Source organism: Patagioenas fasciata, chromosome 3 (assembly GCF_037038585.1).
Source record: "Patagioenas fasciata isolate bPatFas1 chromosome 3, bPatFas1.hap1, whole genome shotgun sequence".
Taxonomy (NCBI): Eukaryota; Metazoa; Chordata; class Aves; order Columbiformes; family Columbidae; genus Patagioenas; species Patagioenas fasciata.
The window spans coordinates 10,151,742-10,178,896 of NC_092522.1; the positions used below are offsets into that span (position 1 = coordinate 10,151,742).

At 36.8% G+C, this 27,155-nt stretch overlaps 1 protein-coding gene across 12 annotated transcripts in view; it reads left to right on the forward strand.

Moving 5' to 3' along the window:
- WDPCP (WD repeat containing planar cell polarity effector) overlaps positions 1-27,155 on the forward strand; it is a 157,421-nt gene that overhangs the window by 781 nt on the left and 129,485 nt on the right. For all 12 annotated transcript variants that reach the window (XM_071805737.1, XM_071805738.1, XM_071805735.1 and 9 more), the window contains exon 2: positions 2,236-2,317. The gene's annotated coding sequence lies outside the window, so the exon portion shown is untranslated. The remainder of the gene's footprint in view (positions 1-2,235; positions 2,318-27,155) is intronic.

Below are 27,155 nucleotides of genomic sequence, written 5' to 3' on the forward strand. Positions count from 1 at the left end.
GTACCTAAAGTGAGGCTGATACTGGCATAAATACTTCAGCAAGGCTCCACAGATTCTTAAACTGTGTTGTTATGCTGTAAAAGAGAGTTAGATGGCACAGCTGATTTATTTTTTCCTCAAATCCTGGCAGGGCTCCTTCTTGGGCAAATTCTGTAATTTACTATAGGCTTTAATGAAGTTGCACTTGTCTGAATGTTTTTCTATAGGGTTATTTTAAAATCTTATTTTAGTCCTTATAGTCGATTGTATTTATTTTTTGAAAAAGAATCTAAACAGCATGTACACTTAATGCAATTTCTCCTTCAGTAATCAGGCAGAAGTAAGTTACTCCTTTACGGCAGTGGGTGTAAAACATAAATATTTACATTTGTTATGCAAAGTGTTCTAATTTTAGCAAGTCTTGTTGCTAATTGTGCTCATGCCACAACTCAAAACCGCTGTGGCTTAAACGAGTCTTTAGGTGAATCTCTGACACCTTCTGCAGCACCGAAAACTGCAGTGTCAGAGGTGAAAAGGTACGGTCGTACTTAGTTTATTTTAAATATCAAGCTATACTGATTTATGTTACTTAATAACCATCGCTTTTTAATATGAATGAAGATTGTACCTAAACTCCCTTCTGGGAATGAATTTGAAAACCAAATAGCTGCAAGCAAAGCTGAGGTCTGGCTTGCTGTGAAATGTAGAGAACCTTGGTAAGTAGAAGGGAGCTTGTTTTCCAGTCAGGTTATTCCAGAGCGTCTTAAGATGCTTTTTATAACCTTTTTCTCATCCAGTTGTTGTACGGACTTAATTGACACTATTTTAAGATTATTTGACATGTAAATGTACACAAAACCTGATGTGGACCTACATATATTAATTTCCACTAGGCATAATCAGTTCAATTTAAATTGATTCCTTATCAATTTTGAGCTGAGGCGATGTTAGCATGCTGTAAACTGATTTGTGTGTTTCAAGATAGCAGATGGTATTGGTTTAGTGGATTTCAGTTAAGCTAATCAAACTTTCTTCTGTAGGTAAGGCTCTGTATTCATTCTCACTCATTTTTTGCCCAAACTTGCACTCCTTGTACTATTTGTTGTTGAAGATAACAAGGTCTTGTGTTGAAAGTAATTTGTAGTTAATATGGTGCAAAGCCATGTGTAATGCTTCTATTTGTCAAAGACATATATATCAGTTTATTTTAAATCTGTTCCAGTATAATTAGGCTGCGATAGAGCTAAATTGATTTAAGACTGTCTACACTCTCTTTTGTGCTGATTTAACTAAAGATACCTTAAAGTTTCATCTTTTATGATTGTGGTATAATTTTTAAAGTTAGCAAAGCTTAACAATTCTACTATTTCTTTCTTACTTGGCTTAAATTTTTTTTCTACTTGTTAAGCTTTACTATCATCCAAGCAAAGTATAAATGTATGAAAATAAATTAGAGATGTTTTTGTCTCCCAATCTGGTTGTTACAGCTCCTTTTCCTGATGTTTGTTAGTTTTTAGAATATATCCTTTGCACCTGGAGAGAAACTTTTGTGGTGGTGTAGGAAGTGTTGGTTCTTACTAGTGTTTCTCATGCTATTAAGTCATGCAACTGTTTTCAGTGTGTTGTCACTGTAGGAATCTAGAAATATACAATGTTTTAGTTCCTGCAACCCAATCTTCCAAATCTGTGCTTTTTATCTTTAAGAAGTGTAGTGTATTTGACTTATTTTTGCTTATTTATTAGTCTTACCACCTCTTCAAAGTTTTAGATATTTTCATTCTAAATGTAATGCTGTTTTTCCTGTCAGCTTTGTCATAGTTTTCAGAGTTTCTCTGGTTTATTATTGTCTTGTAATTTTCTTGTCAATTTTGTGACTTCTGTTGCCAATATTTTATTTCTAGAACATAAGGTGTTGGTGGAATTTTTTAATGGTCCTTAGTGCTTCACCTATGCTTTTATTAGTATGTGTCTTTTGTGTAGTGCTTTATGTGCAATAGTAGTAATGGACATGTAGTGTGCATGTGGATTCGGCTCTTGGCTAATTCTTGAAATACATTTTACAGTTTGTGCACTCAAAAGATATTGGATTACTTGGAAATTGGTGTAATTAAAGCACACACTTAATACTCAAGATGTTTTATTCTCCATTTTGTGGGGATTGTTATTTTTCAAGGCAACTAGTAGTTTTGAAGACTAGTCTGCCAGAAGTTTTTGTTTGTTTTTTGTATTTTAAAATAAATTATTCTCTGTTAACAGCTGGCTGTGTTCTTTAACTGTATTTTGGATGGAATTTTCTTTTTCTTCATTGCCATCTGTAGAGATTGCTGAATTTTTATAGGTAAGTTTTTACATTTAATTTTCAATAATTTGTGAAGTTATATTTTTGTCATCTCTGTACAATACAGGTTTTCTTTTATCTCGTGTATTTACTTAACAATTTTTAATACAAAACCATGTCTTCTGTGGCTAAGTCCATGTGATATAATTAAAGTTTAAGACTATGTAAAGAAATGTAACTGTATAATGGCTGGTTTCAATTGTAGAAATACTATTAGAATTGCAACAATTTTGGAAGCCTGTTTTGAGTTATAATCCAAGGGAATAACAAGAAGTTATTTTTCAGAAATGAAATAAAGCATTAAAAGTACTGAAATAGGATTAAGAGGATCAAAAGGTATTTTTAAAAGTATGTGAGAATTTTGTAATAGTGTTTTTAAAAGAGGAAGACATAGATAGAAGCAAGAACAATTAAAATCTTTAGGAACTTAAAATAGGTGCGTTCTTGTTGAGAATTTATATTTTTAGACAGAATTTTTTAATTCCTAATGTTAACGTACAAAATGATTTTTTTTACTGTTCATCTGTTCATTTCTGAATTTCAGTTATGTGATAATGCACAGGCACTAAATGGTATGAAGAAATTTTTGTATCTAGAAATTCTGTTTATAACTCTTTTTTTTTTCTTCTTCAGTGGTTCAGGAAACTTTTTCTTAAAGAGAGATTTTATCTTTTATGGAACTGGTTTCATTTTATCTTATGGCATAATTTTTACTTCTTAATACTTTAGTTGGGTTTTTATGTAATTGTAGAGGTAATTAATCATTCATCAGTTGATTTATACAACCTTTAGTATGATTTAATAGGTAGATAGGATGCCATAAAATATTCTGTACTCATGTGCCTCCTGACTATGAGGAGACACAAATGATGTATAGTGTGCTTGTAATATGTATGAGTAATCTTTGAGTCAAATCTTAATAAAAATTGTCACCTGAATGTTCTTTTGTTTCTTATTTCAAAGTAGATTAATAATACAAACACCTACTGTACTTTTACCAGAGGACACTGTGACAGTGAAGGCCTCATTGGCTGGCTGTGTGTAGGCAGATCTCAGGTGCCTGGTGTGACCCTTTAGGGTGCTGGTGCCTGGATTGCGTGTCAGGTATTGCAGGGCTGCATCATTGGTCAGGGGTTGTGGGAGCACAGTGGCTCGATAATAACAACCCCATTGTAGACAAAGTTGAGAGATTTGGGAGATTTATTATCATCTACCATCTGTGAACCACTATTGGTGGATTTTCTTCTCACAGTTCTTAGAAGTACAGTGGGTAGAGAATGCCTGTCAAACAAACAAACAAAAACATCAAACAAACAAAAGAAAAACAAAACAAAGCACCCTCTATACACGCACAAAGACTTTGGTAAATTGGCTGTAAATTCAGCAAAGTTCATCTTTGACTTATTACAAATAGCCTTACTGGATTATTTTTACCTTAACACAAATCTGCCTTTTTCTGGGTGGAGCAGACACTTTGTGACAACAACATGTGGATTTTCTACTCACTAATGTCAGTGTGTGGAAGAAGTTGATTGTAGCTTGTAACTTCTGAGGGAATTAGGTGCTTCTTCCCATGGTAGGTGAACTGAGGTGGTAAAGGGTTTTGGAAACCCTTGAGAGATGGGAAATGGAAAGAGAGGAGGAGTAAAAGCATCCTTTTCAAATAGGAGAATGGCATGAGTATGACAGATAGTGCTTTTCTATATTTGCTGTCTGGCTGTTTCATTAAATGGGTTTCCAGGACATAGAACCTAAATGTACGTTTCTGATGAAAACTGACAGCCTGTAATCTGGACATCATGGATTCAATTAGTTAGCTATTTGAACACTTGCATTGAAGTACATCTAAAGTTATTTTTATAGAGTCTGCATGGAAAAAGGTAATAAAGCAATTTCCTTAGGAAACGTGACTTCCCAATTAAAATGCAATAAGAAGTATGCTAGATTAGGGGTTCCTGTAAGAAGAATGTCACCTATGCATTGATCACAAGAAATGGTACATTTCCTCAGTTCATTTGATTTTAGGAGTGTTATGAAATTGTTGTGTTGATGAGATAGGTTTCCAAGCTATATGCATTGCGTTGCTTCTTTTTGAGAAATTTGAATGAAGACTGTACGGCTCTGCTTTAATGTGTTTCTGTTCAGTAAAACAAGCAGGTTAATGCATTAGTGATAAGCATATGAATAATTGAAAATCTGCTTTTTTATGAACATCTAAAAATTATCTTGGTATTGTGCAATAGCTGCTTTATTCCGTATCCTATTGTTTTATGAAAACTAGTAGAAGTGTTGATGTGTTTTAAAGCCAATCAGAAGAGGGAGGTTGGTATTCTAAGGAAGAAATGACCTGTGTAGCAATTCAGCAAAATCAAACTATGTCATCTTAAGTTAATTCATTACAACAATTAAAAAACTAAAAAAAAAAAAAAAAAAAACCCAGAAAAAAACCCCCAACCAAACAAAAAAAATCCCCACCACTCACTAGTCTAGTTAAGCTGATGTCCCTGCAAGTTTTTTAAAATGAAGTAAGCATTTAGTCAAGTGCCAAAACAGCTTCTACTGAAAATAAATGTTTGCTTTTGCTCTTAAAAGACTTTCTTTTGCAATTGTTCATGATAACCTGATAATCAAGGACTAACTTTTGATATGAGAAGTTACAAGCCATAATGATTACTTTGCATTTTTTTAGACTCAGTGCAGGCAGGTGAATCCATCTGCTTCTTTTATCCATTCTTTCCATGTCTGAATGACTGGTGGATGCTTTTCCATACCAAACCTGTCACATGATTACAAGTGCTGTTCTTATTAAGGTTGTTCTATCAATTATGATCACACAGGTTGTTTAACATATTTCAGCTTGACTTACAGTAACCATTTGTATTTGTTTCTATATTTTCATAGATCAAATTTTTTTTCTCTCCCCCCCCCCCATCAATAAAAATATCAGGGGAGGGAGAATGACGTCTTACGATGTTGACTTTTTAAAGTTAATTGTGTAAAAACTTTACAGAATGAAAATACTGATAAATTTTAATCTAAATGACACTATTCATATGCGAAACATAATTTTTTAAAAATGTGAATTTATCAATGATAAGCTTAAGAGAAAACTAAACACTTTGTTTCGTGTGTGGAGGTTTTTCTGCTGCTTCAGAGATTCTTTTTGGTGTCTGGCTGGCTTTTGGAAACCTTATTGAAATTTTTATGCAGCAGCTGAGTCTATGGATGGCTTTAGTGTTGCTTATAGCACTGTCTCTCTTCAGTGTTTTTACTGATCCTTGAGGAGAGGAAGAAGAAATTGTATTTAATCATTCTGCTCATGCAGACACAAGTTCTCAATTTCTGCATATGCTTGTATTCAATCAGTTGTACACTGTAAGACTGAACTGTCCATCTCTTGAGAAAAGTGTAGGCCCATGCATCTGGCTGTGTGGAGTCTATTGGCCATACCCGTGCTACCTAATTTTTGGTTTCATGCAGCTCCAAAACACGCATAGAGACGTTTTGTTGGTTTTTCAATTCAGAGTGTTGATAAGGGTTGTCTTGAAACCTGTGAGAATGGTTTGCTTACAGCATGAGACCGAGGATCAATGTTTAAAACTTCTGATTGTGTCATGAAGCCTTACCTGGCTGGGATGATGTTGAGGAATCACTTCATTTGAACTCACAGTAGTCATACTGTCTGTAGTGGTATTCCCGAGCTGTTTTGAGGGGAATTGGCAGGTTTCCTCTAGGACAGAACCAAGGAGTAAGTCTGTATGAGCCCAGTGTGAATGATAAGGGAACCATGGCCATGGAACAAAATCACGAGTGTGACCAGTTATATTGTGGACACAAATGATGGAAAAGAAAGTAGCTACATCTTTGGATGAAGGGGGCTTTTCCATGAAGTAATCAAGCAAAGGGAATCGTGATTATAGTTAGGCTTTTTCGTGTTTGTTTCTAGAATGATACAATTATGCCTTTTTGTTAGGTTTAATATGCATTCTACCCTTATCTGCACTGAGTATCATGGTAATGCATTAACACATGTATGGTGAAAGGTTGGATCTTGATTGGATAAAAGCCTTTTGAATAGTTTGAGTCATACTGGAAAGGTGTTACTCTTGACTATAGAGTAGAATATACGCTTTTACTATAGGCAAAACTACATATATTTATTTCATGACAGGTAATCTCATTTATTTACAATAATGGGCCAGATAGTGTTTTTCAAGTTGCCCGCTGTCTGACTTAGGAAAATATAAAGTATTGCTATAAAATGGCCTTTTCCTTTTACAGCTGTCTGACATCCAGGGTCTAGCCTCAGTGTATTAGTCAAAGGAGCTAGAAATACACTGCAGTTAAATTATGGGTTTGTATCTCCAGGTGGTGCTTGAATTCATGGTTGAAGACTGTAGAAATTAATTTTGCTAAAGCAAGAAACAACAGGACATTAAGCTACTATGCCAGCTTTAGATGTATGCTTCAGAATTTTTTTGCTCCTCAGCATTATTCAGTAATCTTTAACTCACATTGCAGGAAATATTTGAAATTCCATTCTAACAATATCCAACAGAGAATATTAAAGAAGCATTAAATTTCAAATGCCTGAGGGAAAATGTTCTCTTGCAACACCGTGGGCATTTGGATCTCACTAGTATATGCAGTATTATAGTCTAATATTATGCTTTACTTGGTCTAAAATGAAAGCCCAATTTTAATTCTATCTCCAAAAACTTGGCATACTGCGGTGAAAAATAATTTATTTGAATGTTGTTTTTTAATACATTGCAACTGACTTTAAAGCTTCCTCATATAAGACTCCCACTATGGCTTTTTGTAATCTGACTCTTTCATTAAGACTTCAAATATATTCCCAAAGACTTATCTCAGTTCTTTCATTGCTAATTTACAAGTTATAAGATCCTAAAGTTACCACAGAAGTTTTTATCATTCTATGCGATTTTTCTCTTAACATTTTAGAATATCTTTGTAAATAAATAAAACACCAAAACAGAGGATTAATGCACTCTTAAGAGACAGGTAATATGCAAATACAAAATAGGGCTTAATGATAGATTTACACAATTATGGTCTGGTTAATTTGGCAAACCCATTAGTGAACTTAACTCAAAAAGTGCTCATCAAACCTTTGTTTTTATAACCTATATATACCCTGCTTGATAGCAAAGCTATTTCAAAACTGAGTCACCAGCTTACAAGATTCTGGGGAAAGAGCAGAAAAGTATGTATAAAATATTTGGAAAATCTTTAGCATTAATATATTTCTTACCATATGATTAAGTGTCTTAGTATTTGACAGAGCCAGGGCAAGTGGCATGTTTGTTGGAAAATTAAGATCTACAGTCTTTAGCGAAATAGCAGGGTTTTTTCCACCTGTAGCTGACATTTTTCCTGTTTGCAATTTTGGCTGATGTAGATGGAGTAGTGTTAAGGAAAATATCACTATAGTGGTATTTCATACCTGCTTAGAGTTTAATGAGAAGCAGGTTTTTTAACAATAGTGGGCCTGTGAAACTGGACCATTGTGACTTACCTGACAAATCACACTGGGCAGTGAGTGTAATTTGAAGACTTAAAAACTGCAGAGATAATTTGAAAGAACAGCATACTTCAGATGGTTTAAGATGCATAATAAATGGGTTTGTATTTCATCATGTGGCTATGAGGACTATGAGTGTAGGTGTAAATGTATAGCATGTATACTTTAACCTATTTATACAGTATAGCCATGTGGGACATAAATTAATAGAATTTCATGTAAGTATCATTAGTTTAACTGCATACTAGACTCAGTTCTTACCCAATTAATGTAACATATTTCACTAATGAAAGCAGAACATCACGGCCCTGCTGCAAGATCTGCTGGCCGCTCCAGTGTAGTACTGGTACACACCACCTTGCCTGCTGAGGGCCACTCATGGGCTCTGAAATACCACATACCATTTAATGGGAGCCAATTCCCACTGAAGGTTGCCATGCTGACTGTTTTTCCATTGTAGCTGGTTTCAGGCAGTTGCACCCAAACTTCTGAGTGAATGAGACACTATCTTGCAGATGCAGTTGTCATTGTATAAAGACTGATATAATGATCTATTTGAATGTACCTCTTAGAAAGGAATACGATCCACTTTGGAGAAATAACACCATCTTGCTCTGTAATTTTTGGACAGAAATGACCAAACTCTTACTAAATGCAGTCATAAAGAATATTTGGCCTTTTTGGAGGACAGTTAGGTGATTTGATAAATGCTGAGTCTGTCTTCCTTGAGAAATATAAGGCTTGTAAAATTCAGTGAAAGAATAAGTTTATATGGGCTTCAAAATCAGTGTTATTACATGGCTTTATTTCCAGTTTTATTGCCATAAAAATTTTGTGTTGATATTTCCTTGATAATGGTTATATTAAGTGACTGTTCTTAAACAGGATAAAGAAAAATAGAAGCAAATGTAAAGCTTAATGTGCTCCTGTACAAAGCCATTTCCACTCTTTCTTACCTGAGCTGTGTATTTAAGTAGATGCTTTTCCCAGTCCATTGTTTTGCCAGTTTCTATTCTGGTAACTTGATCAGAAGCAGTAAATGTAATGTAGTGAATTGTAATGAGTTGCTTATTTCTTTTATTATAGAATCATAGAATGGTTTGGGTTGGAAGGCACCTTTAGAGATTATCTATCCAACTCCCCTACTGCAGGAAGTACATCATCCTTAGATGAGATTGCTCAAAGCCTCATCCAACCTGACCTTCAGTACTTCCAGGGATGGGGCATCCACAACTTCTCCAGGCAACCTGTTCCAGTGTCTTACCTCCTCATAGTAAAGAATTTCTTCCTTATATCTCATCTAAATCTACCCTCTTTCAGATTAAAACCATTACCCTTTGTCCTCTCAGTACAGGCCCTTGTGCAAAAAGTCTGTCCTCATCTTTCTTGTAAGTCCCCTTTAAGAATTTCAAGGCCACAACAAGGTGTCCCTGGAGCCTTCTCCAGGCTGAACAACCCTGACTTTCTCAGCTGTTGTTGATAGGAGAGGTGTTCTAGCCCTTGGATCTTTTCTGTGGCCTCCTCTGCCCCCTCTCCAACAGGTCCATGTCTTTCCTGTACTGGGGACCCTAGAACTGAATGCAGGACTCCAGGTGGTGTCTCACCAGAGCGGAGTAGAGGGGGAAAATCACCTCCCTTAACCTGCTGGCCACGCTTCTTTTTATGCAGCCCAGGATACAATTTGCTTTCTGGGCTGCAAGTGCACATTGCCAGCTCATATCTGTTTTTTCATCTACCAGTATCCCCAAGTCCTCCTCTGCAGGTGTACCTGCAATATGTTCATCTCCCAGTCTGTACTGATACTGGTGATTGCCCTGACCCAGGTGGAGGATCTTGCACTTGGCTTTGTTGATCTTAACAAGGCTTATCAAGCCTGTCAAGGTCCCTCTAGATGGCATCCCATCCCAAAACGGACACCAGAGGGATACCACTTGTTACTAATGTCCATTTGGACGTTGAGCCGTTGACTGCAACTTTTTGGATGTGGCCATCCTGCCAGTTCTTTTCCGTGGGATGGTCCATCCATCAAACCCAAATCTCTCCAATTTAGAGGCAAAGATGTGTAAGACCATGCCAAAGGCCTTAGAGAAGTTAAGGTAGGTGACATCAGTTGTTCTTCCCTTGTCCACCAATCCAGTCACTATTGTAGAAAGCCAACAGATTCACCAGGTACGACTTGCCCTTTGTGAAATCATACTGACTGTCTCTAATCACTTCCCTGTCATCCCTATGCCTTGATGTACCTTCCAGGAGGATCTTTTCCATGATCTTACAGGGCACAAGGTAAGGCTTTCATGCAAAGCAGAACAGACACCTCCTGTGACAGTCTATATACATCATGACACGTGAGGAAGCAGACAGGTGGGGTTTTCTTAAGTGTTGATAGTTTTTAGATATTGAAAGAGATCCTTTGTAAATTAATATATTCAAATTGAAACTAAATTCCTAATGATGTAATGTTAGTGAATGAGGTGCAGTTTGTGACAATTAATGTGAAAGCTCAGAGTGCTCATTGACGCTTCTGGCAAAGTCCCATATCTGTTAGGAGTGCTATTAACTTCATTATTGTTTCAACTGGCTGTAAAGGTCTCTTCATGTGGAATTCCATGGAAGATTGGTACTTGAAAACTTGTAACAGTGCCATTGTTGTGTCAAAATACAAAATTCTGACAGGTAATGAAACAGTGGCATTGGTGGCAGCTTCATTTGAGTAAATAGGTAGTAAGCAGACCTTACTACTCAGGGGACTATGAGATTTCAGAATAACTTGATTACTTGACATTTAATCAAAGGGCAAATTAAATATTTAGATTTCATAAAGATCTAGCTGAACTAGCTCCTTTGGCATCTATCACTGACAATGTTTAGCTTTATCACCTTTCTTCTTTTGCAAAGAGGTTTTTTTTGGTTTGTTTTCTGGGTAGAATTTTTTATATGTGATATGAGGAAAGTCCCTGAGTGGCTTTTTCTGTTTCTTTGCTTTGCAATATATCAAGTTGTATCCCTGTTGAGTACGTGATTTGATAAAGCTATTGCACTGCTGTCATGCTTGTTTTCTGAATCTGATTGGCAAAACTGTGCAACACATTAAATTCTAGTGCATAGCTGGACTTCACTGTGGTGATCATGAAATTAAGCACAATGTGCAAGCAGGTGAACATTCCTTAAAAAGCAGCCTATAAAATATGCCGCCTGTAATGTCAGTAAATAAATGCTAATTTTGGTATTGGTGTTCTTTTAAAATATGTACTGTGCTGAGGTTGTCACTCTGAATCCAAGGACATAAGAATGGAGATGTTGCATAAAGCTGCACGACCAGCATACTTGTGAGGGTGCTGCGGCTTGATTTTTCAGAATCTGGCATGCTGTGCATTTTACAATTCCCTAGTCATGGATGAACTGTAGTAAATGTCATTTTGTAATTGAGGCCATGTAAGTTAGTTATTCTACATTTATTTTTAACTTAATTTTTCAAAAATATCTTTGCCAGGATCAAGTAAATGTTATTATCGTGCAAGGAAATAATGCACTGTTTGCTGAATGAGGCAAGTAAGCAGAAGAATAAAAATTGTGCCTATTTTGGCATGTATTTCATGTGTTAGTGTGAAGATTATGCTGTTTACCCTCTGCTTAAGAGTAAAGGAATAGTGGTCATGGTGAAAATATTGTCGTTTCCTTTAACATATGAAGATGGATGAAAAGGAAGCATCATGCAGAAATTTAACAGCAGCTATCACTTTAGTATGAGCAAGCCCAGCTCAGACAAAGATTTTGGGAAGAGAAATCCACAGATGAAAGTGACGAGACCCCCCCAAATATTGTATCAGCCATTAAAAAAAATACTTTTTTAAAAATAAAGGCTTGTATAAAATACATAACTTACTTAACTCTGCTTCTGCCAGCTGAAAGTATGTACTGGTTTTGTTTTGGACTGCCCATGTGGAAGATTAAACTTGTTGAGTTAATTTAATCATATCTTTTACAGCTGTGGAAATTGAAAGAGCAAAATGTTGCAGCTAACTAGTCAGTCACAACTCCATTTGAGAGATGTTTCCAAGTTGCTCAGAATTAATAAATTTTTAAACAATGTCCTTAAGTGATAAACCTTGAATGAGCTGTTTAAAAAAAAAATGGGAAATATTATCTTTGTGGTTGAAATCATACTCCAGAATTTGTAGATGATAAAAAAGTATTTGGAATACATGGAGTTACAGATTTACAAACACAAGGTGAAAGACTTCAACCAGTTATTGATTCCTAAGTTTACATAAAAGGGTCAAAATGTATAAATTAAAGTTTGCAGTCTTACTATAACAAAAGGACATTAGTTTGATTTTCATGGCAAAAGCTGACCAATAATATACTCAAAACAATAATGGTAGTGGGTAATTGTTGTGTTTCATTTTTTTAAAAAATATTTTCTCCTTTTTTTTTTTGTTGGTTTTCTTGTGGTTTGTGCTGTGGGGTTTTTTTTGTTGTTTGTTTTTCATTTTCTCTAAAACCTGCAAAAGCAAGAAATTTGCCAGTGCTTGACTAATGCTGCAGAGGCATCCTTGCATGGCCATCTGCAGAATTACTGTCAAGTAATAAGTTGTTTTGCACAGCACCATTGTTTCCATTATATTGCCATTTATTTTTGGTATAAATTGGAGTCAAATGATAAATGGGTTGCTAGAAGGAGTGGGTCAAACTATGAAATGATTGAAAATTAGAAGATATGCAGGATGGAAAGAACAAATTTAAAAAACATGAACCATCTGTCCAATTCCTTGCGTTTCATTTTTTAAAGTTTTTGTACGATACTGAGGTAGAAAGTCAAGCTTCTGTGAAAACTCAGACCCGCCCTTTGGGGAATGGAAGAGAGAGAGCATGCATTATTTTGATGGTGGTTGGTAATTTGGGGCTGCCAAACCAATGCTATTCACATTGACATCCTGTCTTTTCAGACAATGAAGTAATATATTGAGGTAATTAAAGACAATTGCTTGTAATAGCAGAAAATTACTATAATTGTTTTGTTTTCCAGATAACAAATGCACAGAAAGCATAAATAGTTATTATTCCATTATGCTTAATGTCAGTGGAATGAATTTAATTCAGTTTTATTTAAAAATCCACAAGGACAGGTTTCATCCTTATGTTAAGCAGTTTAACGTAAGCACATCCTTTTCAAAAGCTTGTTCAAGTTTTGTCACACCTGTTGATTGCAAATCATATATGCAGCTTGAATGGTAATGGACACTTGTTTAAGGTTTTAAAAAGAGAGGTTAAATTAATCTTGCAGTGAAAAAACAGCAAACTTCAAAATGCTTTTGCCTTGTAATGATTTCATGAGGTAACTCCAAGTCTATTAGAAAACTTGGTCACTTGTATGCTATTTCTTCATGATCTGTGACATTTTCCCTTCCAAAATTGGAAAGGCCTTTCCTGGCAGAAGCTGGTTTAAAATCTATTAAAAAAAAAATCTTTCAACAATTTCAACCTGAGAAGTTGTCACAAAATGTACAGCTTTGCCTATACCATAGGGTTGCTATTCAATTAGGCTTCTTTTTCCTTCGTTAATTATTGTGGCTGACAAGATTCATCGGAGTGTAAAGAGCAGTCATTCTTATAGAGGACCTTCAGATCTATGTTTGTTGATCTTTGATTTTATCAATTTAGAGGTCATACATAGTGAACACATCTGTTGTGTTGAGAATTAATACAGATACTTCTGATATGGTTCATACTAATTGTACCATGGCCAGTTTCTTTGTTATGTTACTGATTTGTTTTTCCCCTGAACTATTGCAAGCTTTGTCAAGGTAAGCTTTGGTTATATAAATAATATTACCTATTCTAAAAACATTTCACTCGTTACTTTAAAAAACTCTATCTTTTAAATGACATAAAAATATCTGTTTAGATATGATTGCAGCTTTTTATTTAAAGTGTTTTAACCATCTCCAGTTTTGCATGTTAGTGAGGTCCTTCTTATCTTTCAAAAACTAAAAGTGAAAGGCAAGCAAATGGTTTGAGATTAGATGAATAGTTATGATCATGAAATAGCACCTGAGGAATCAAAAAATTTGTGATACAGGAGTATCAGGCTGGTTTTCTAAATGCCGAAGTTTTGTTCTCTGACTTACGCAGAAGCTGAAGATACTTGGAGGATGTGAAGCTGTTAACAGTTTCCCCACCTAGGCCTTGTGTATGTGTCTGTGCTGCATTGCAGTCTTTTGATCTCAAGGAATAGTGCAGATCACTGTCCTCATAAAGGACTAGTATTGGAAGTATTTAAGCAAGTTTCAGTCCTGAAGTTCTGCTCCTGGCGAGGAAGTTGCTTCTTTGTCCTCATCTCTTTGAGTTTCCTGCTGGACTTTTGATGCTGATTTTGCAGCAGGTTAGCAGAAGGTGTCATTTATATGCCCGAGTGCTTGAGTTTGAACCTTGACAATAAGTGACGGTAAAACTAGAGTGGATATCACTCTGTCAATTCCTGCTTCTTTTGAGGTTCTACAAGCAAAATAGTCCCCTTCCAAAAGGCACGTGGACAGAGTAAGCACTCTTTCAGAAACTTTTTTGGTAGAGGAAAACAACAGAAAAAGGACTGGGCATTTAGTGCATTAACATCAAGATGCACTAGAGGGCCCAGCCTGCACATAACCATTTTCCAAGAAGAAAAACGGGTATTAAGCTGATGGAACTTTTGAGAAATTACAGCAAAATTAGGAGGAGAATGAACTGTCTGAAGCCAACAGAACTCAAAACAGGACCAAATGTGGAGAAAGGTGATAGAGTGACAAATGCATTCAACCTGAAAATGTAATCAGACAAGCATGTTTCTCTGCTGGAGAAGGGATTTAGCAACTTTGAACTCAGAATCATGTGATTTCTTCCTCCTCCTGGCTAGATTAAAAAGGGGAGTGATGTTTTTAATATTATATCATGCTTAACAAACCATTGCGTGCTGTGTCAAGTTCATTTTCACTATCATCTCTGGCTAATAACCATTGCTATCTGTAGTCTAGCCTGAAGGTGACAAGAGATTTGAATCATTGTAATTAGGCACTCATCATACTGCAGAAAGATACAACTATCTTGATGAATCAGTATTAAAAAAAAAAAAAAAAAAAAAGCTGTGTTTTTTTTTCTTTGTTTAACTGCAGTTGGTGCCTGGGAATGCGAGAGTAGAAATGAGCTCGGCAAGAACTGAGGCAGTTTCTAAGCATGGCAACTATTGTCCTGTTCTCTATGGAGAAAAAGTTGAGGTTTTTGTCCCTCCAAGTCCTGTTGACACCTTCAAGTGTTCTTGGGCCTCTCCCAGGTTTTACTCGACAAACATATTCATATGTCCTACTTCTTTTTGATTTTGAGAAATACGTAAGAATTCACTTTCCGCACTTAAGCAAGAGCTATGAAATGAGTTATTGTGTGCTTTTTAGAATTGTAGCTCCAGGGCACGCTTTTACTATGAAGTTGAAGTGATGAAAAAGTGGATCTGCTCAGCAAAGTCAGGATTGTGGTTGGATATGGCAGAAATGGGGTATAAGGAACTTTATCCCTCTGGGGAAAGGCATTTCCATATGCACCAAAATGTGTTTTTTTTCCACCACCTTTATTACAGCAGGTTTTGTTCTTATTCTCTCCTACATTTTAGAAAAAGTACAGAAAACATTCCTGAAATACGTATGGCTTTCACCAGGTAGAGGTGCATTGCAACTTTTACCTTTTCTTTCTGGGAACAATGAGTTACCCTTCGTTCTTTTTGTTTGGAGATACATTATCTTATCACTCATCCATGTGTCTTTCCTCAGAGCTTGGATAACATTCCTTTTGATTAAGATATTAAATTGTTTGAAAATGAAGCAGGGAATGGCATTTATTGCCCAGTACCATGTTTACTGTGCAGTAGAGTCTTGTCATAACCACAAACTGTTGGAATTCAGGGTCCTAATGCCAATTTGTAAGTGCTCTAGTTTTCAAAAGTGAAATGTGAATACATATTTATGTACCTATTTTAGACAGTGGCAGTAGCAATGGGATAATGTACTTCAGGAGGGGGACAGTAAGTAATTTACCCTATGTTACTACCCTATGAAGTATGGATCTTTCAGTGTTTTGAAAGATGGGTATGTTTAATGAATATAATATACAGTTTTTATAGAAATTAAAATAAAATTTTACAACCCCTGAAAATAAATGTCAAGGGTTTTTTTGTGAAAAAATTACTTTTCTGGAGTGAGCAAATACTGGTTCTGTTGGTTATGGAAACTTTGTCTCTACTGAATTAGAGTCTAATTTAGTTTATCTGCATTGCTGAAATATTAGAATGAACTTGCGTTTGCAACCTGAGTTGTTTAACAAGAAATGTAGCTAAGAGTTTTCCTGTCTTCAGGTTGTTACCTGGAGATGGAGTTAACTGTTAGCTGACAGTAGCAGCCATAATTTCCAGATAAACAACAGATGCCCTTACATTCAGAACAGTGTTATTTCCCCTTTTTTTTAATCACCTCAGTTCTGTAAGCAAAATCTGCTGAGTAAGGGTACAGTGTTTTTCTTTCATTACCTGAAGAGACAACTGATCACAGTCTGCCTGTCACTTCCTGCATTTGTTTTTAGCGCTTGTTGGCTGATTTCATGAATAAAGCGGAAGTCTTAAAAGCTCTGTTTTGTGGAAACCTAAGGATATCCAAATTGGTACTCTTCTTCTGCAGGCTGCTCAAGAAAAGGCCGTGATCTGAGCGCAAGTATTTTTGTTGTTGTTTCTAATTTGGACTTTGATAGAAATCATTAAATATGTACTCACTGATGGCTGAGAAAGCTGCTTGTTCCGGATCAGCAATAGTGTCCTGTAGTGGCAGAGAAGAGGAAGGAAAAGGGAATTTAAGGGCAACTCTACAAAGGAGTGAATGAGCTGAATGTAGACAGTATTTGGGAAACTTGAGAGAAAAGCAAGGAATCTAATGTGGAGGTTTTGAAATATGAGGATGACATAGTAGTGTTGGGCTTGTAGATCACCAATCAGACAAGATACAGAGCTGTTCAGTCTGTATGTCCTTTGGATTACAACTTGCATATGTTGTGGCATACAAGCACATTGAAAAGAAAATTTTAAGTACTGTGTAATTCTTGTTGCCATTTTGGTTTTAGTTTGATCACTTACTCATGGTGGGCAATGTTTTCTGTGTTTTCTGCTGACAGAAAAATGCTTCCTTGTTCTTACATGTTGATATATTGCTTTGTTTAAGAGAGGATGCTGGTATTGTCTTCAGCACAAATGATGTATGCATTTGCATGTCTGGAACACTTTCAGAGTTTCCCATTTGCTTTTATCTCCTTCACAGAATGAGCATCTGTTTTCTAGTTTATCTTTTCTGAAGATCAGCATAGATCGTTGATTGCAGACAGCAATAAATTAACTTGTCGACTTTTTCCACATTTCATGTTAATGTTATATATCTGAACAATGTTGAAGATTTATGGAAGACTTTAAAAATTAATCCAAGGCATATATGTTTGAGAACAAAAGCTTTTTTTTTCCTAATGGCCTGCTACATAAGATTGCATGTCTCTTTTTAAAACAAGCTTTTAAATTTTAATTGTTGAGGGGTTTTTCTAGTGATTTATTAGACACCTGATTTTGTGCAAAACTACAAGTATATCATCATAAAACTAAGAACTGTTGTCATCTTTATTTCCTTAAACCAGAAAAACAGAGTATTTGAAAATCCAGTGTTTATTAAGGTAAAAAACGATGTTTTGTCATGTTGTGTCCTTTAGCTTGCTTTTAAAGGAATTTACTTTCAAATTACTGTCTTGCAAAATAGACTTGAAAACCTTCTCTGTATTCACAATCTTAATTCTTCATTGATTTATTATCTGCAGTTACTGGATAGGTGAGAGAAATTTGTAAATTTGCCTTTTCCAGTAGAATCAGCTGGATGACTCTCTCCTGTACTTGTGGGCAACATGCTGGTTTATTTTCCAGTTGCAGTATATAGAAGTAGTTCATTTCTTGCCTATCTATTTTGTTTAAATATTTTAACCAGAACTAACACTTTGAACATGTCAGTGTTTTGAGCTGGAAATATTACCCAAACTAAGTTTTTTTACGTAAGCATACCCTCAGGTTTGCCTCTTAACCCAGTACTCAGTGTGTTCTTGTGAGCTTAAAGTGTAGGAGTCAGAAAGTAATGGAAGTACGCCAAGTGTTTGCACAAGAAGAAAATACCCATTTTCTGTTCTCTGTGAAATTCCCCCTTCAGTGTTATCCAGACGGCGTTGGGCTACTCAGAAGGTATCCACTGTTTGTCTATGTTGTGGACTGCCAGGGAATACATGACAAATACAGAAATCTTTATTTCTTTGGGCTTGCTAGAAAACTTTGACCATGGCATGTATATGTTTCTTGTGGCTGTGCAGTAGTTCAGGATAGACTTAGGATCACAGAGAGCATCATATCTCCAAACAATAAATCTGTCATCACATTTACATTTACGTTGGGATGTGTGTGATGCATAATATGCAGAAAAGTTGCTCATGTATCTGAGCAATCAAGAACAGATCATTCCTCTATAAAAACATCTTATTTGTTTTTTGTCAATGTGATGGTTGCGTGATTCCCACACCAAGTCTGTCGCTTTTGTAGGCTGTTGGATGATGCAACGTGCTGTGCCACTCAGTCTGCAGTGCAGTGCCATCTTTGGGGCTTTTCCAAATCATTTTCTTAGGCTTTGTGTGAAAAGAAATGAGTCCAACCACTACCTTAAAGCTTCTGCAAAGCAGTCTGTTCCAGTAGTTGACTTGATATTTTGTGGTATGGAATCATGGAAAAAGAACTTAATTACTCTTTAAGTGTTGATAAAAACAGCTGCATAAAATAGGATGCAAGCAAATGTTCATCTTAAATAGAATACCAAATTCTCAGAAAAAAAATACTTAGTGGCTTCTTTGGAGAGTGTGGTTTGTGGAGGTACCTTAGGATGAATGCTTTCTTTTTTTGTCTGCGGTTTTCCTGTAAGTTACATAAGTGAAAGTTAGGTACTGTACAAAGTGCAAGGGAGTGAGAATGTCTGAAAAAGCAGCTGTGCCGCTGAATGTTGTTTACATTGTATTGACTTCATCATCTAGAACCACAGAGTCTAGGGAGGGATGTTCCTGTCCTAACCGCCCTGACCCCTTGTCAAAACCAGCAGGACAGAGAGATCGACTGCCCTCATCTGTGAATTTGTCTGTTGTTTTTGAGGGGCCACTGCGACATTTTTCTGACGTCCAGAATCATGAGGTCTCTGTGAGCACGCAGCAGTTCATAGTTAACTTCTGAACCGCCTTCCTTGCAGAGCTTTCTCTGAATTCAGATACATCAACTGAGGTTTCAAGCCACGAAGATGATTTTCTGCTCTGCTGTGGAAGGTGGAGCTGGGCAGCCTTTGTGTGGTTTTAGTCCTGCTGGGAGCTGTGGCGGCACTTGGTGCTCGAGAGCTGGATGGAGACGTTCCTGAGCTGGACTTGGTGTGGCCAACCAAGGTACCTTGCATCGGCAGTGCTGACGCATTGACCACGTCATCAGCGCTCGACGTAGCTGGAGCCAGATTCCCGCTGTGCTTTCTTGGGCACACTGGTATACCTTAAGGTTACGATGCCACAGGCACTCCACATTTAGGAAGACTATTTTAGAACTATTAATATTTAGCCCAATACAACTTTGTCTAAAATTAATCAGACTGTATGTTGTAAGGTGTTTGTCAGTCTTATACATCATGGCAACAATGGAGCAAAAAAATTCTGTTTATTTTTTAAACAGACCTTAAGACTTAAAATAAGCAGAAACATCAGTAATACCTTGTGGCAATGTGGAAACAAACTGCATAAGTCTTCCTCTAAGACTAGCTAGGTAATTTTTCTTCTACTTAATTATAAGATATGAATGCCAAGTGTTTTCACAATATTTTTGGAGTGAACTCTTGGATTCCACAAGATGATAACTAAGCCAAGTACTTTTAGCAGAGAAATTTTGTTTCTCATAAGGAATAAACTATTTCCAGTCATGCCACCTGTTTCCCTTTTTGTCAGATGTGTTGATCTGAGGGGTCAGAGGAAAATCCAAGGAAATTTTTTCAAGTGTTCAAGGAAGCATAAGGTGATTTTAAAATAATACAAATTACAGGCATTTAATTTTTGTTTTTTCTATGTTAGTTTGTAACGTGCAATTTCATTTATGTCCTTTCAGATTACAATAGATTCCAAGATAATTTTTCTGCTTGATTTCTAGTAGGTGGTAAAAGATCCTGAAAATCTACCGAAAATCGAAGTAGGCCTTTGTGTGTGTGACTTTGTAACAATTTTCTGAGAGGAAAGGTGGGGTCCCTTCTCTTGTTCTCCCCCCTGCCCTGCCGCCTTCCCCCAAATAGGACCTTCCTTTTGGCCTTGGGCAGTTTTTTTTTTCCCCATTGCATTAACATATAAACTTGATTATATGTCTTTGAATGCGACTTAAGGGATTGCTAGGCAAGGGGTAGGTCAGACTTGAAAAAGGAGGATTTTTGTTACTCCCTAGGAATGAATTTGGAAGTTTGCCTATTTTCTCAAGGTATTTTTTTTTTCTTTTAAAAGCAGCATGTAATTTTTTTCTTTGTGTAGTTTCTCTGTTTCTACTGGAATGTTCAGAATGTTCACCCCTAAGTATCTCATAAGTTTCCCTGTCTATTGAACTTTAAGGAGCTCTTCTAATTGTGTTTTCTTTGGTCGTGGTGTTTCTTTCGCTGTGGCTGCTTTTGTCTTAGAATTTGTCTTGAATTCAGACACTTCTTCAGAGAGTTCAAGTATTTTTTTTCTATGGGTAGGATTGACAGTGTGAGGTTCTCTACTATAACCATTTCTTAAATTGTCCTATGAACTGAAATAGTTTTGTGTGTTTCAATGGGGCAGGGGCTGTATTAGTACCTCTTTTGCATGTTCTTTGGATTCAACGTATTATAAACTAGCAAAGGCAGTGGTGTTAATGATGCTAGCTAAGAATTCAGCCTGTCTGGTTTTGAAGCTGCAGCTTTCAAGATTTTAAGTGGTTTTAAGGGTACTTTTTAGGTGTTAGAAAGTAGAAGAAAAATTACCATTACCATTGTGATCTTCTCCTCCTGGTCCATTTTCGCGCTCAACCTGAGTTACCACATGCCTCCCTTTGGGAGACTGGGAATAACCAGCAAAATCATAACAACGGCTGCTATGAGAACACAAAAGTGCATGAGAACATTGTAACACGTTTTAAAATTACTGGTGTTTTAGATCCATAGGAAGTTTCACCAGTTTCATAAGTAGAATGGTAGGAAGTTCCCTGAAGTAATGTTGGGGTTTTTTTAAAAGGCATGTGGTAACTCAGATTGAAGAAAAACAGGGGCCTGGAGGAGAAAATTTAATGGGTATTTTTTCCGATGTAATGGGTATTTTTTTCTATTTTCTAACATATAAATTCTAAATATTCTTGCGTTGTTAGGATTATCTTGATAACAAATAAGCTGTACTTTTGCTGGTCAGTTTTTTAAAACGCTGCTCTCTTTCACCTCTATTGCTTTGTGCAACCCATCAGTCACTCTTGTGAAAGAATGGTCATAATGGGTTTTAGTGAAGTTTTTAAAGGTGGTGAGGATAGACTCCACTGTTCTCAAGGTGAGAGTCACCATTTTATTGTGAGTCTATCCTCTGGAACATCCTCTTCAGGGTATTGCTTACTAATGCTAGGTTTTTTATCTTTAAAATGACAAACTGTCCATGGCAGTCTTTGGTCTCCCAATGTTACCACATCAGAAGCCTTCCCAAACATAGTGTGATGCCTTTTTCACCAAAATGGATTTTTGATGGGCTTTCCCCCTTCTGTCTGATAGTCTTCATGACATCTTCTCCCTGTTCTGCACATGGTCAGTAAGAAAAAGGAAGAGTTGAGCCCTATGGAGAGGCAGTCAGGTTGAACTGACTGTAAGTATAAAGAGGCATTTGTATTTACAATGTGTGCTTACTGGCTTGCAACAACATCCTGGAAGTTTCCCATATCCACATATTTGCTGGCATATGTACTGAATTTGCTTAAAAAAACAGTAATAAACCCAGACTTCCTTATGCAGTTCCTTTCACCTAGGCTAAGTTTCAGTGACATCTGTTTTCTTCCTTGTGTTAATGGCAACAATATGTCATATCGATGGCTACTGAATATTGATTGTATTGGAATAAATGTTAAAGTTTTCTTTGTGTTGTGAAAAATTGCTATTTAAATTGCATAAAAGTCAGCCTTTGTTGTAACTTAAAGACAGAAAATTGAGAAGGCTTCGAAATAACTTTTTGATGCAGGACCAGCTAAATCATTTCGTGATTAGACTAAGTGTTCAGAAATTTATTAATGATACCATTGAATTTAATCTTCTGTCTCTTTGTTCTCATTGGGCAGATAATGGGAATTTCACCTCACAACTTTGTTTTATATGAATATAAAAGCATGCATGTGTTTACAGGCATTTATGGGTACTACTTGGTCTCCATATAAAAAGCTGGTTTATGAGAGCTATATCAAGAACTGAGTAGTATGAACGAGTGCTTTGAGGCTTAAACTGAAACCAAGCAAAAATGTGCAGCCTGCCTCTTTTGCTTATAATAGGGTCAACATTGGGATCCGTGATCCCTTTGATCTTTACATAAAACAGATGAAAATGCATAAATTGCTTCTAATCAGAGATGAATTAAAGGAAAATAGCCTCCCAGAGGACAAAGCACCCCAGGCACCCATCAACAGCCTTACCAAATGACAGACCTGGAGGAGACTTCAAAGCTGCAAACACAACTGCCAGTGAAATCCACGAAGAATCTAGATACCATTAAAAAAAATTCACAGTTTACAAGTGGTCAGAACTCTTCCTTTAAGAAAAAGTGACAGAAACACACTGCATGGAATTGCTTTTTAAGCTGCTGAATATTCTTTTTCTTTTAGAAGAGCTGACAAAGGCAGGACTTGCTTGTTTAACTTAGTCCAAAAAAATGTTCAGACATGACAAACACTGGTAATTTTTGTGTCAGGTAGGGTTTACTCAATTTGAGTGGCACATTGTTTTATAGCTGAAGTGTATGTTTTTAGTGGAGGTAGATCAGACATTTATTGTAATTGCTTCCTTGATTGTCATCTCTCTGAACACAAGCAGAGTTTACATTTCCTCCTTCTTTTAAAGTTTGAGAAATGTTATGAAATATCAGACTTGACTTTGGAGGTGATGGAAGATTTGAGGCAGTCATTTTATTGTGAGCAGTTTTCTCTTTGTGGAAAAAAAAAATTTTATTGTGAGCTAAATCAGATTTCAGATGCTCTTCTAGCTCAGGTAGCTAATTTAAATACTGTTAAGATATTGGTGTCAATAATGTTAAATATAAGAAATAGCCTTGGATAAAAATCATTAATTGCTGGGTTATTTCAAGAGAGAGGTCACCTAAACATGAAATTTTTACTTTTTTTTTTTTAACATTCTGTTCATGAGAGAACATGAAACCTGCTTTTAGCGATTTTAAGGATAGAGAATAAACACTATTTTATGGAGTACTAAAACACCGCTTTTATTAAAAGACTGATGCAGTCCCTTATTGTCTTAGGAAGAATTTTACCTGCTGCTAACTGTATACTTTGCTTAGGTGTTGTGTACAGCATAACATTTACATCTAAGCCCACATAAATTTAGGAGTCACTAAACACATCTAAAGAATAAACGACATTTTGAAATATGTAACTGCGTATGAAATTGTTCAGTGGACCAAGTGATTTGCTGTAGGTGAGGTCAGAAAGGTTGTCTAATTCTTTGTAAGAACATATTTTCGGTTGCTTGATTCTTTAATTGCTGTAACTGAAGTATGTGTTATGCATTTGTCTAGGGTTGTTGGTTTTTGGAAGAAGAAAGGAAAAAGGTTTTGCCAGTCTAAGGATGAAGCTAGGAAAAATTGCTGAGGGCTTCCTTTTTCTTAAAATTTAAGGTTTTTCCCACATCCTGAAGTCACTGATCTATCTGTTCTTTGGAGCAGACACTTAAAATTAGGCAAACTCCAGTTTTTCAAAACCTATGTCTTGTGAGACCTTCAACAGTTAGCTTTCCAAAGCTTGCATCTTCACTGAATGCACTTGTCTGACTTTGGGGCCACTGACCAGACTCCATGTGAGCCTTCCACACAGAGAGAATAAGCAGAGATTGACTCCTGGTGCAAGGGACACAGCTGGACTCTCTTCATAAAGACTGATCCAGACTAATGCTATCAATATCTAGACTGACATGACATAAGGCTGTAAGGTAGAGAAGTCTTGTGCTGTCAGGTGGAATGAGAGCTACAAAGAGAAAGTGAAGTCTGAAACTGAAGAAAATAGAAGAAAAATCAAATGTCTTGACTAAAACTTCATGGTCTTTACCTGTCCAGCCTAACAGCCTACCTGATTATGGACTTCTTCCTAGCATGAAAAAAGAAGCCTTTGCCACAGCTTACACAGGCAATCATCCCCATTCTCTTAGCTCTGCCACTGCTTTTCTACCTGACAGCAAAACCTCCTCTGAGTCATACCTCATTCATTGGTCAGTATATAAAGCCTAAAATCAAAGTCAGTCACTCTTCCCTTCTGTGGGTGCCTGGAAAATTGTTGCAGATAAAGTGCTTCAGCACCACTGTTGGGTTCTTTTTTCTTAAACCTTTTGTCACCATGAATTGTTTGAATTAGGCTGGGCCTTAGGTTGTTGGAACTTCCATGTGTGTCACACCCTTGGCGAAGAGAAATCCCACTTCACTGTCAGTGAGAGCGAGCCGTGGCATACAGCAGTTGTATCTGCCTTTTATATGATATCAGGTAGCACAGGTACAAACTGCTACACAACAGCTTAGCATGCCTTTTTTTTTTTTTTTCTAAGAAGCTCATTTTCTCAAATGCTCTTTCTAGATGCAAGGAAATTTTGGCTATTTACTTCATATTTGCTATGTAAATCTACTTGGAAAAGAAAGATGATGTATGACCATCTGCATTAAGCAATTGGTGTGATGGACTCATCAAACTCTTAGCAATATCTTCAGGCTCCTCTGGAGGTGGGAGTATGCATTAATCAACCAGACAGTGCCAAGTGCTGCTGCTTCTAAACTGGGGCTCACAGGGGCATGAGATGCCTCAGGGGATCTGAGTCACAATCTGGGACAGTTTACCTTGGGATGGTTGTTCTTGTCATTGCACTGCCTCTGCTTCAGGGACAATTCAATTGCTTATTTAGCAGCTTCACAAATTACAGGTTGGCAAATTAAGGAAAACTGAAATTGGTGCTAGCGTACCATTGGCACTGAGCTGTACCTTGCATCAGTTCAGAACCGTGAAATACTAATTTCACAAGTAGCTGAGCCACCGTGCAACAGGGTGAGAACCCCTTCATCCCCAAGAAAAAAAGTTAGGTGGACAACTGGAATAAGAGCTGTTGCATCAGTCCTGTCTGCCTTGTTCGAGAACTGGCACTCTGAACTAGAGCAATTGTATCCTTTGTGTTATCCCTCAGTCTTTCAATGTCCACATTCAAAAGCAATGTAGATAAAGAATAAACAATTTAATGTTGTGAGTACTGCAATACTTAGCTGTCCAGAGATGTCCAGTTCACCTTCTAGATACAATCTCCAGCAGCAAAGATATTTTTAAAGGTATTTATTTACAGGATTCTTTTACCTGCATGGAATTTTTCTGCTTAGAAAGGACCCGAACAAGGATTCTGCAGTTCTCAAAAACCTTTGAACTTCCTCAGATCTAGTTAGATTGTGTTGAACAGGAGTTATAGCTCTGACATATGCATGCAAATGGAATTGCATTTTAAATGCAGTCAGTGATAGTTCTTTCCAATGACAACAATTTGATCAGGAATATGTATTTGGTTGCTCTGCTGTTTCATATTTACTTTAGGAACTGGGTAGTGGCAGTCTCACAAGAAAGGGCCTCAGCAGGGATTTCAGTGTAGTCCCTGCCATGCTTTCACATTTCATTGTACAAGCCCAATCTTGGACAGTTTTTAGTATATCTGCTTGTCAAAATACCAGTCTTCCTTTTCTTTGTCATCGCCTTTGTCATCATCATCACCTTTGTTAGGAATTTGTCGCTTTTATGGCTTCTCAGTCCGCAGAGATGGAGCTATCGTGTGTCGTTGTGCTCATTTGTGCCTAAATTTGCCTTTTGATTTACATCTGACACAGCATACCTCAATTTTCTAGGCTGTCACCAAGCAGTGAGTTTAAGTTTTCAGATTATCTGTAATGCCATTTTATTTAGGAGGAATAAAAACGTTTGTCATAGTCTTCAGTATGTTTACTCCTTTGCCTTCAGCAGTTGAACTGATAACCTTCATTGCTCTATCCCCGTGTTCCTTTTCTTTAGAAAGAATAAAGAGGAGAAAAAGCTTCTGTTAACCTGCCTGTAACTCAGGGTGAGATGATCTGCTGCTGCTGTCTTGTCCTCCCAGAGGAGCCAGCATACAGAAGTTTTTTTCCCCTTCCTACAATGTGGAAAACAGAGAATGGGCAGAACGCAAGAATAAAGCATGCAAGCATGGCTCACTGTGTGAGGAACATCTTGCTGTGAGACGCCTCTAGTTGTTCCAGCCTCTGCTGCTTATAAAAACAAGTTGAATCATCCCAGATTATAGTCTGGTGTATTAATGTAAACGGTGACTGGTTTTGGTTTCTCTTAATGTGCCAGGCTGTGGCTTGTGGTTGTTCAGGAGCTCTTACGCAATGCCTACGGATATTGCAGTCCGGGGGCTTGAACAATGGGGGAAATAGTGAACAGGGTAGTGTTATTCTTAAGGTTGAGAAGGCTTGGCAATCTAAAGAACAAGTTTTAGGGTACAGGGTATCAAGTAATTAAAATGTTTTTATTAGGAATCTGTTCTGGAATTTTGGATATGCGTGTAAGGAACCCTACTCCTACCCAGCATCATCTTTTAAGTGTGATATTAGCAATGACTTTGTGCCGTTCTGTATATGTAATGCATCCCTGATTTCCCCCTTTACCATGCGTACCTTTCACCACCGACTTGAACTCTTGGAGCTTCGTTGAAGGTGTAATGCTAAAAAAATTTGGTTAGAGGTTTATAAAGGCGTGTGCAAAAAGACTCCACAAGAGGGTTCTAGAAAACTGATGTTTCCATGATACTGATGATGTGAGACCATTAAATCAGGGGCCTCAGTGGAATCATTGTAAATACCTGAGAAAAAGTATACATATTTTTGGATCAAATTTGCCTTTATAGATTTTGTCTTAATTTATATTGAGCAAATATGACT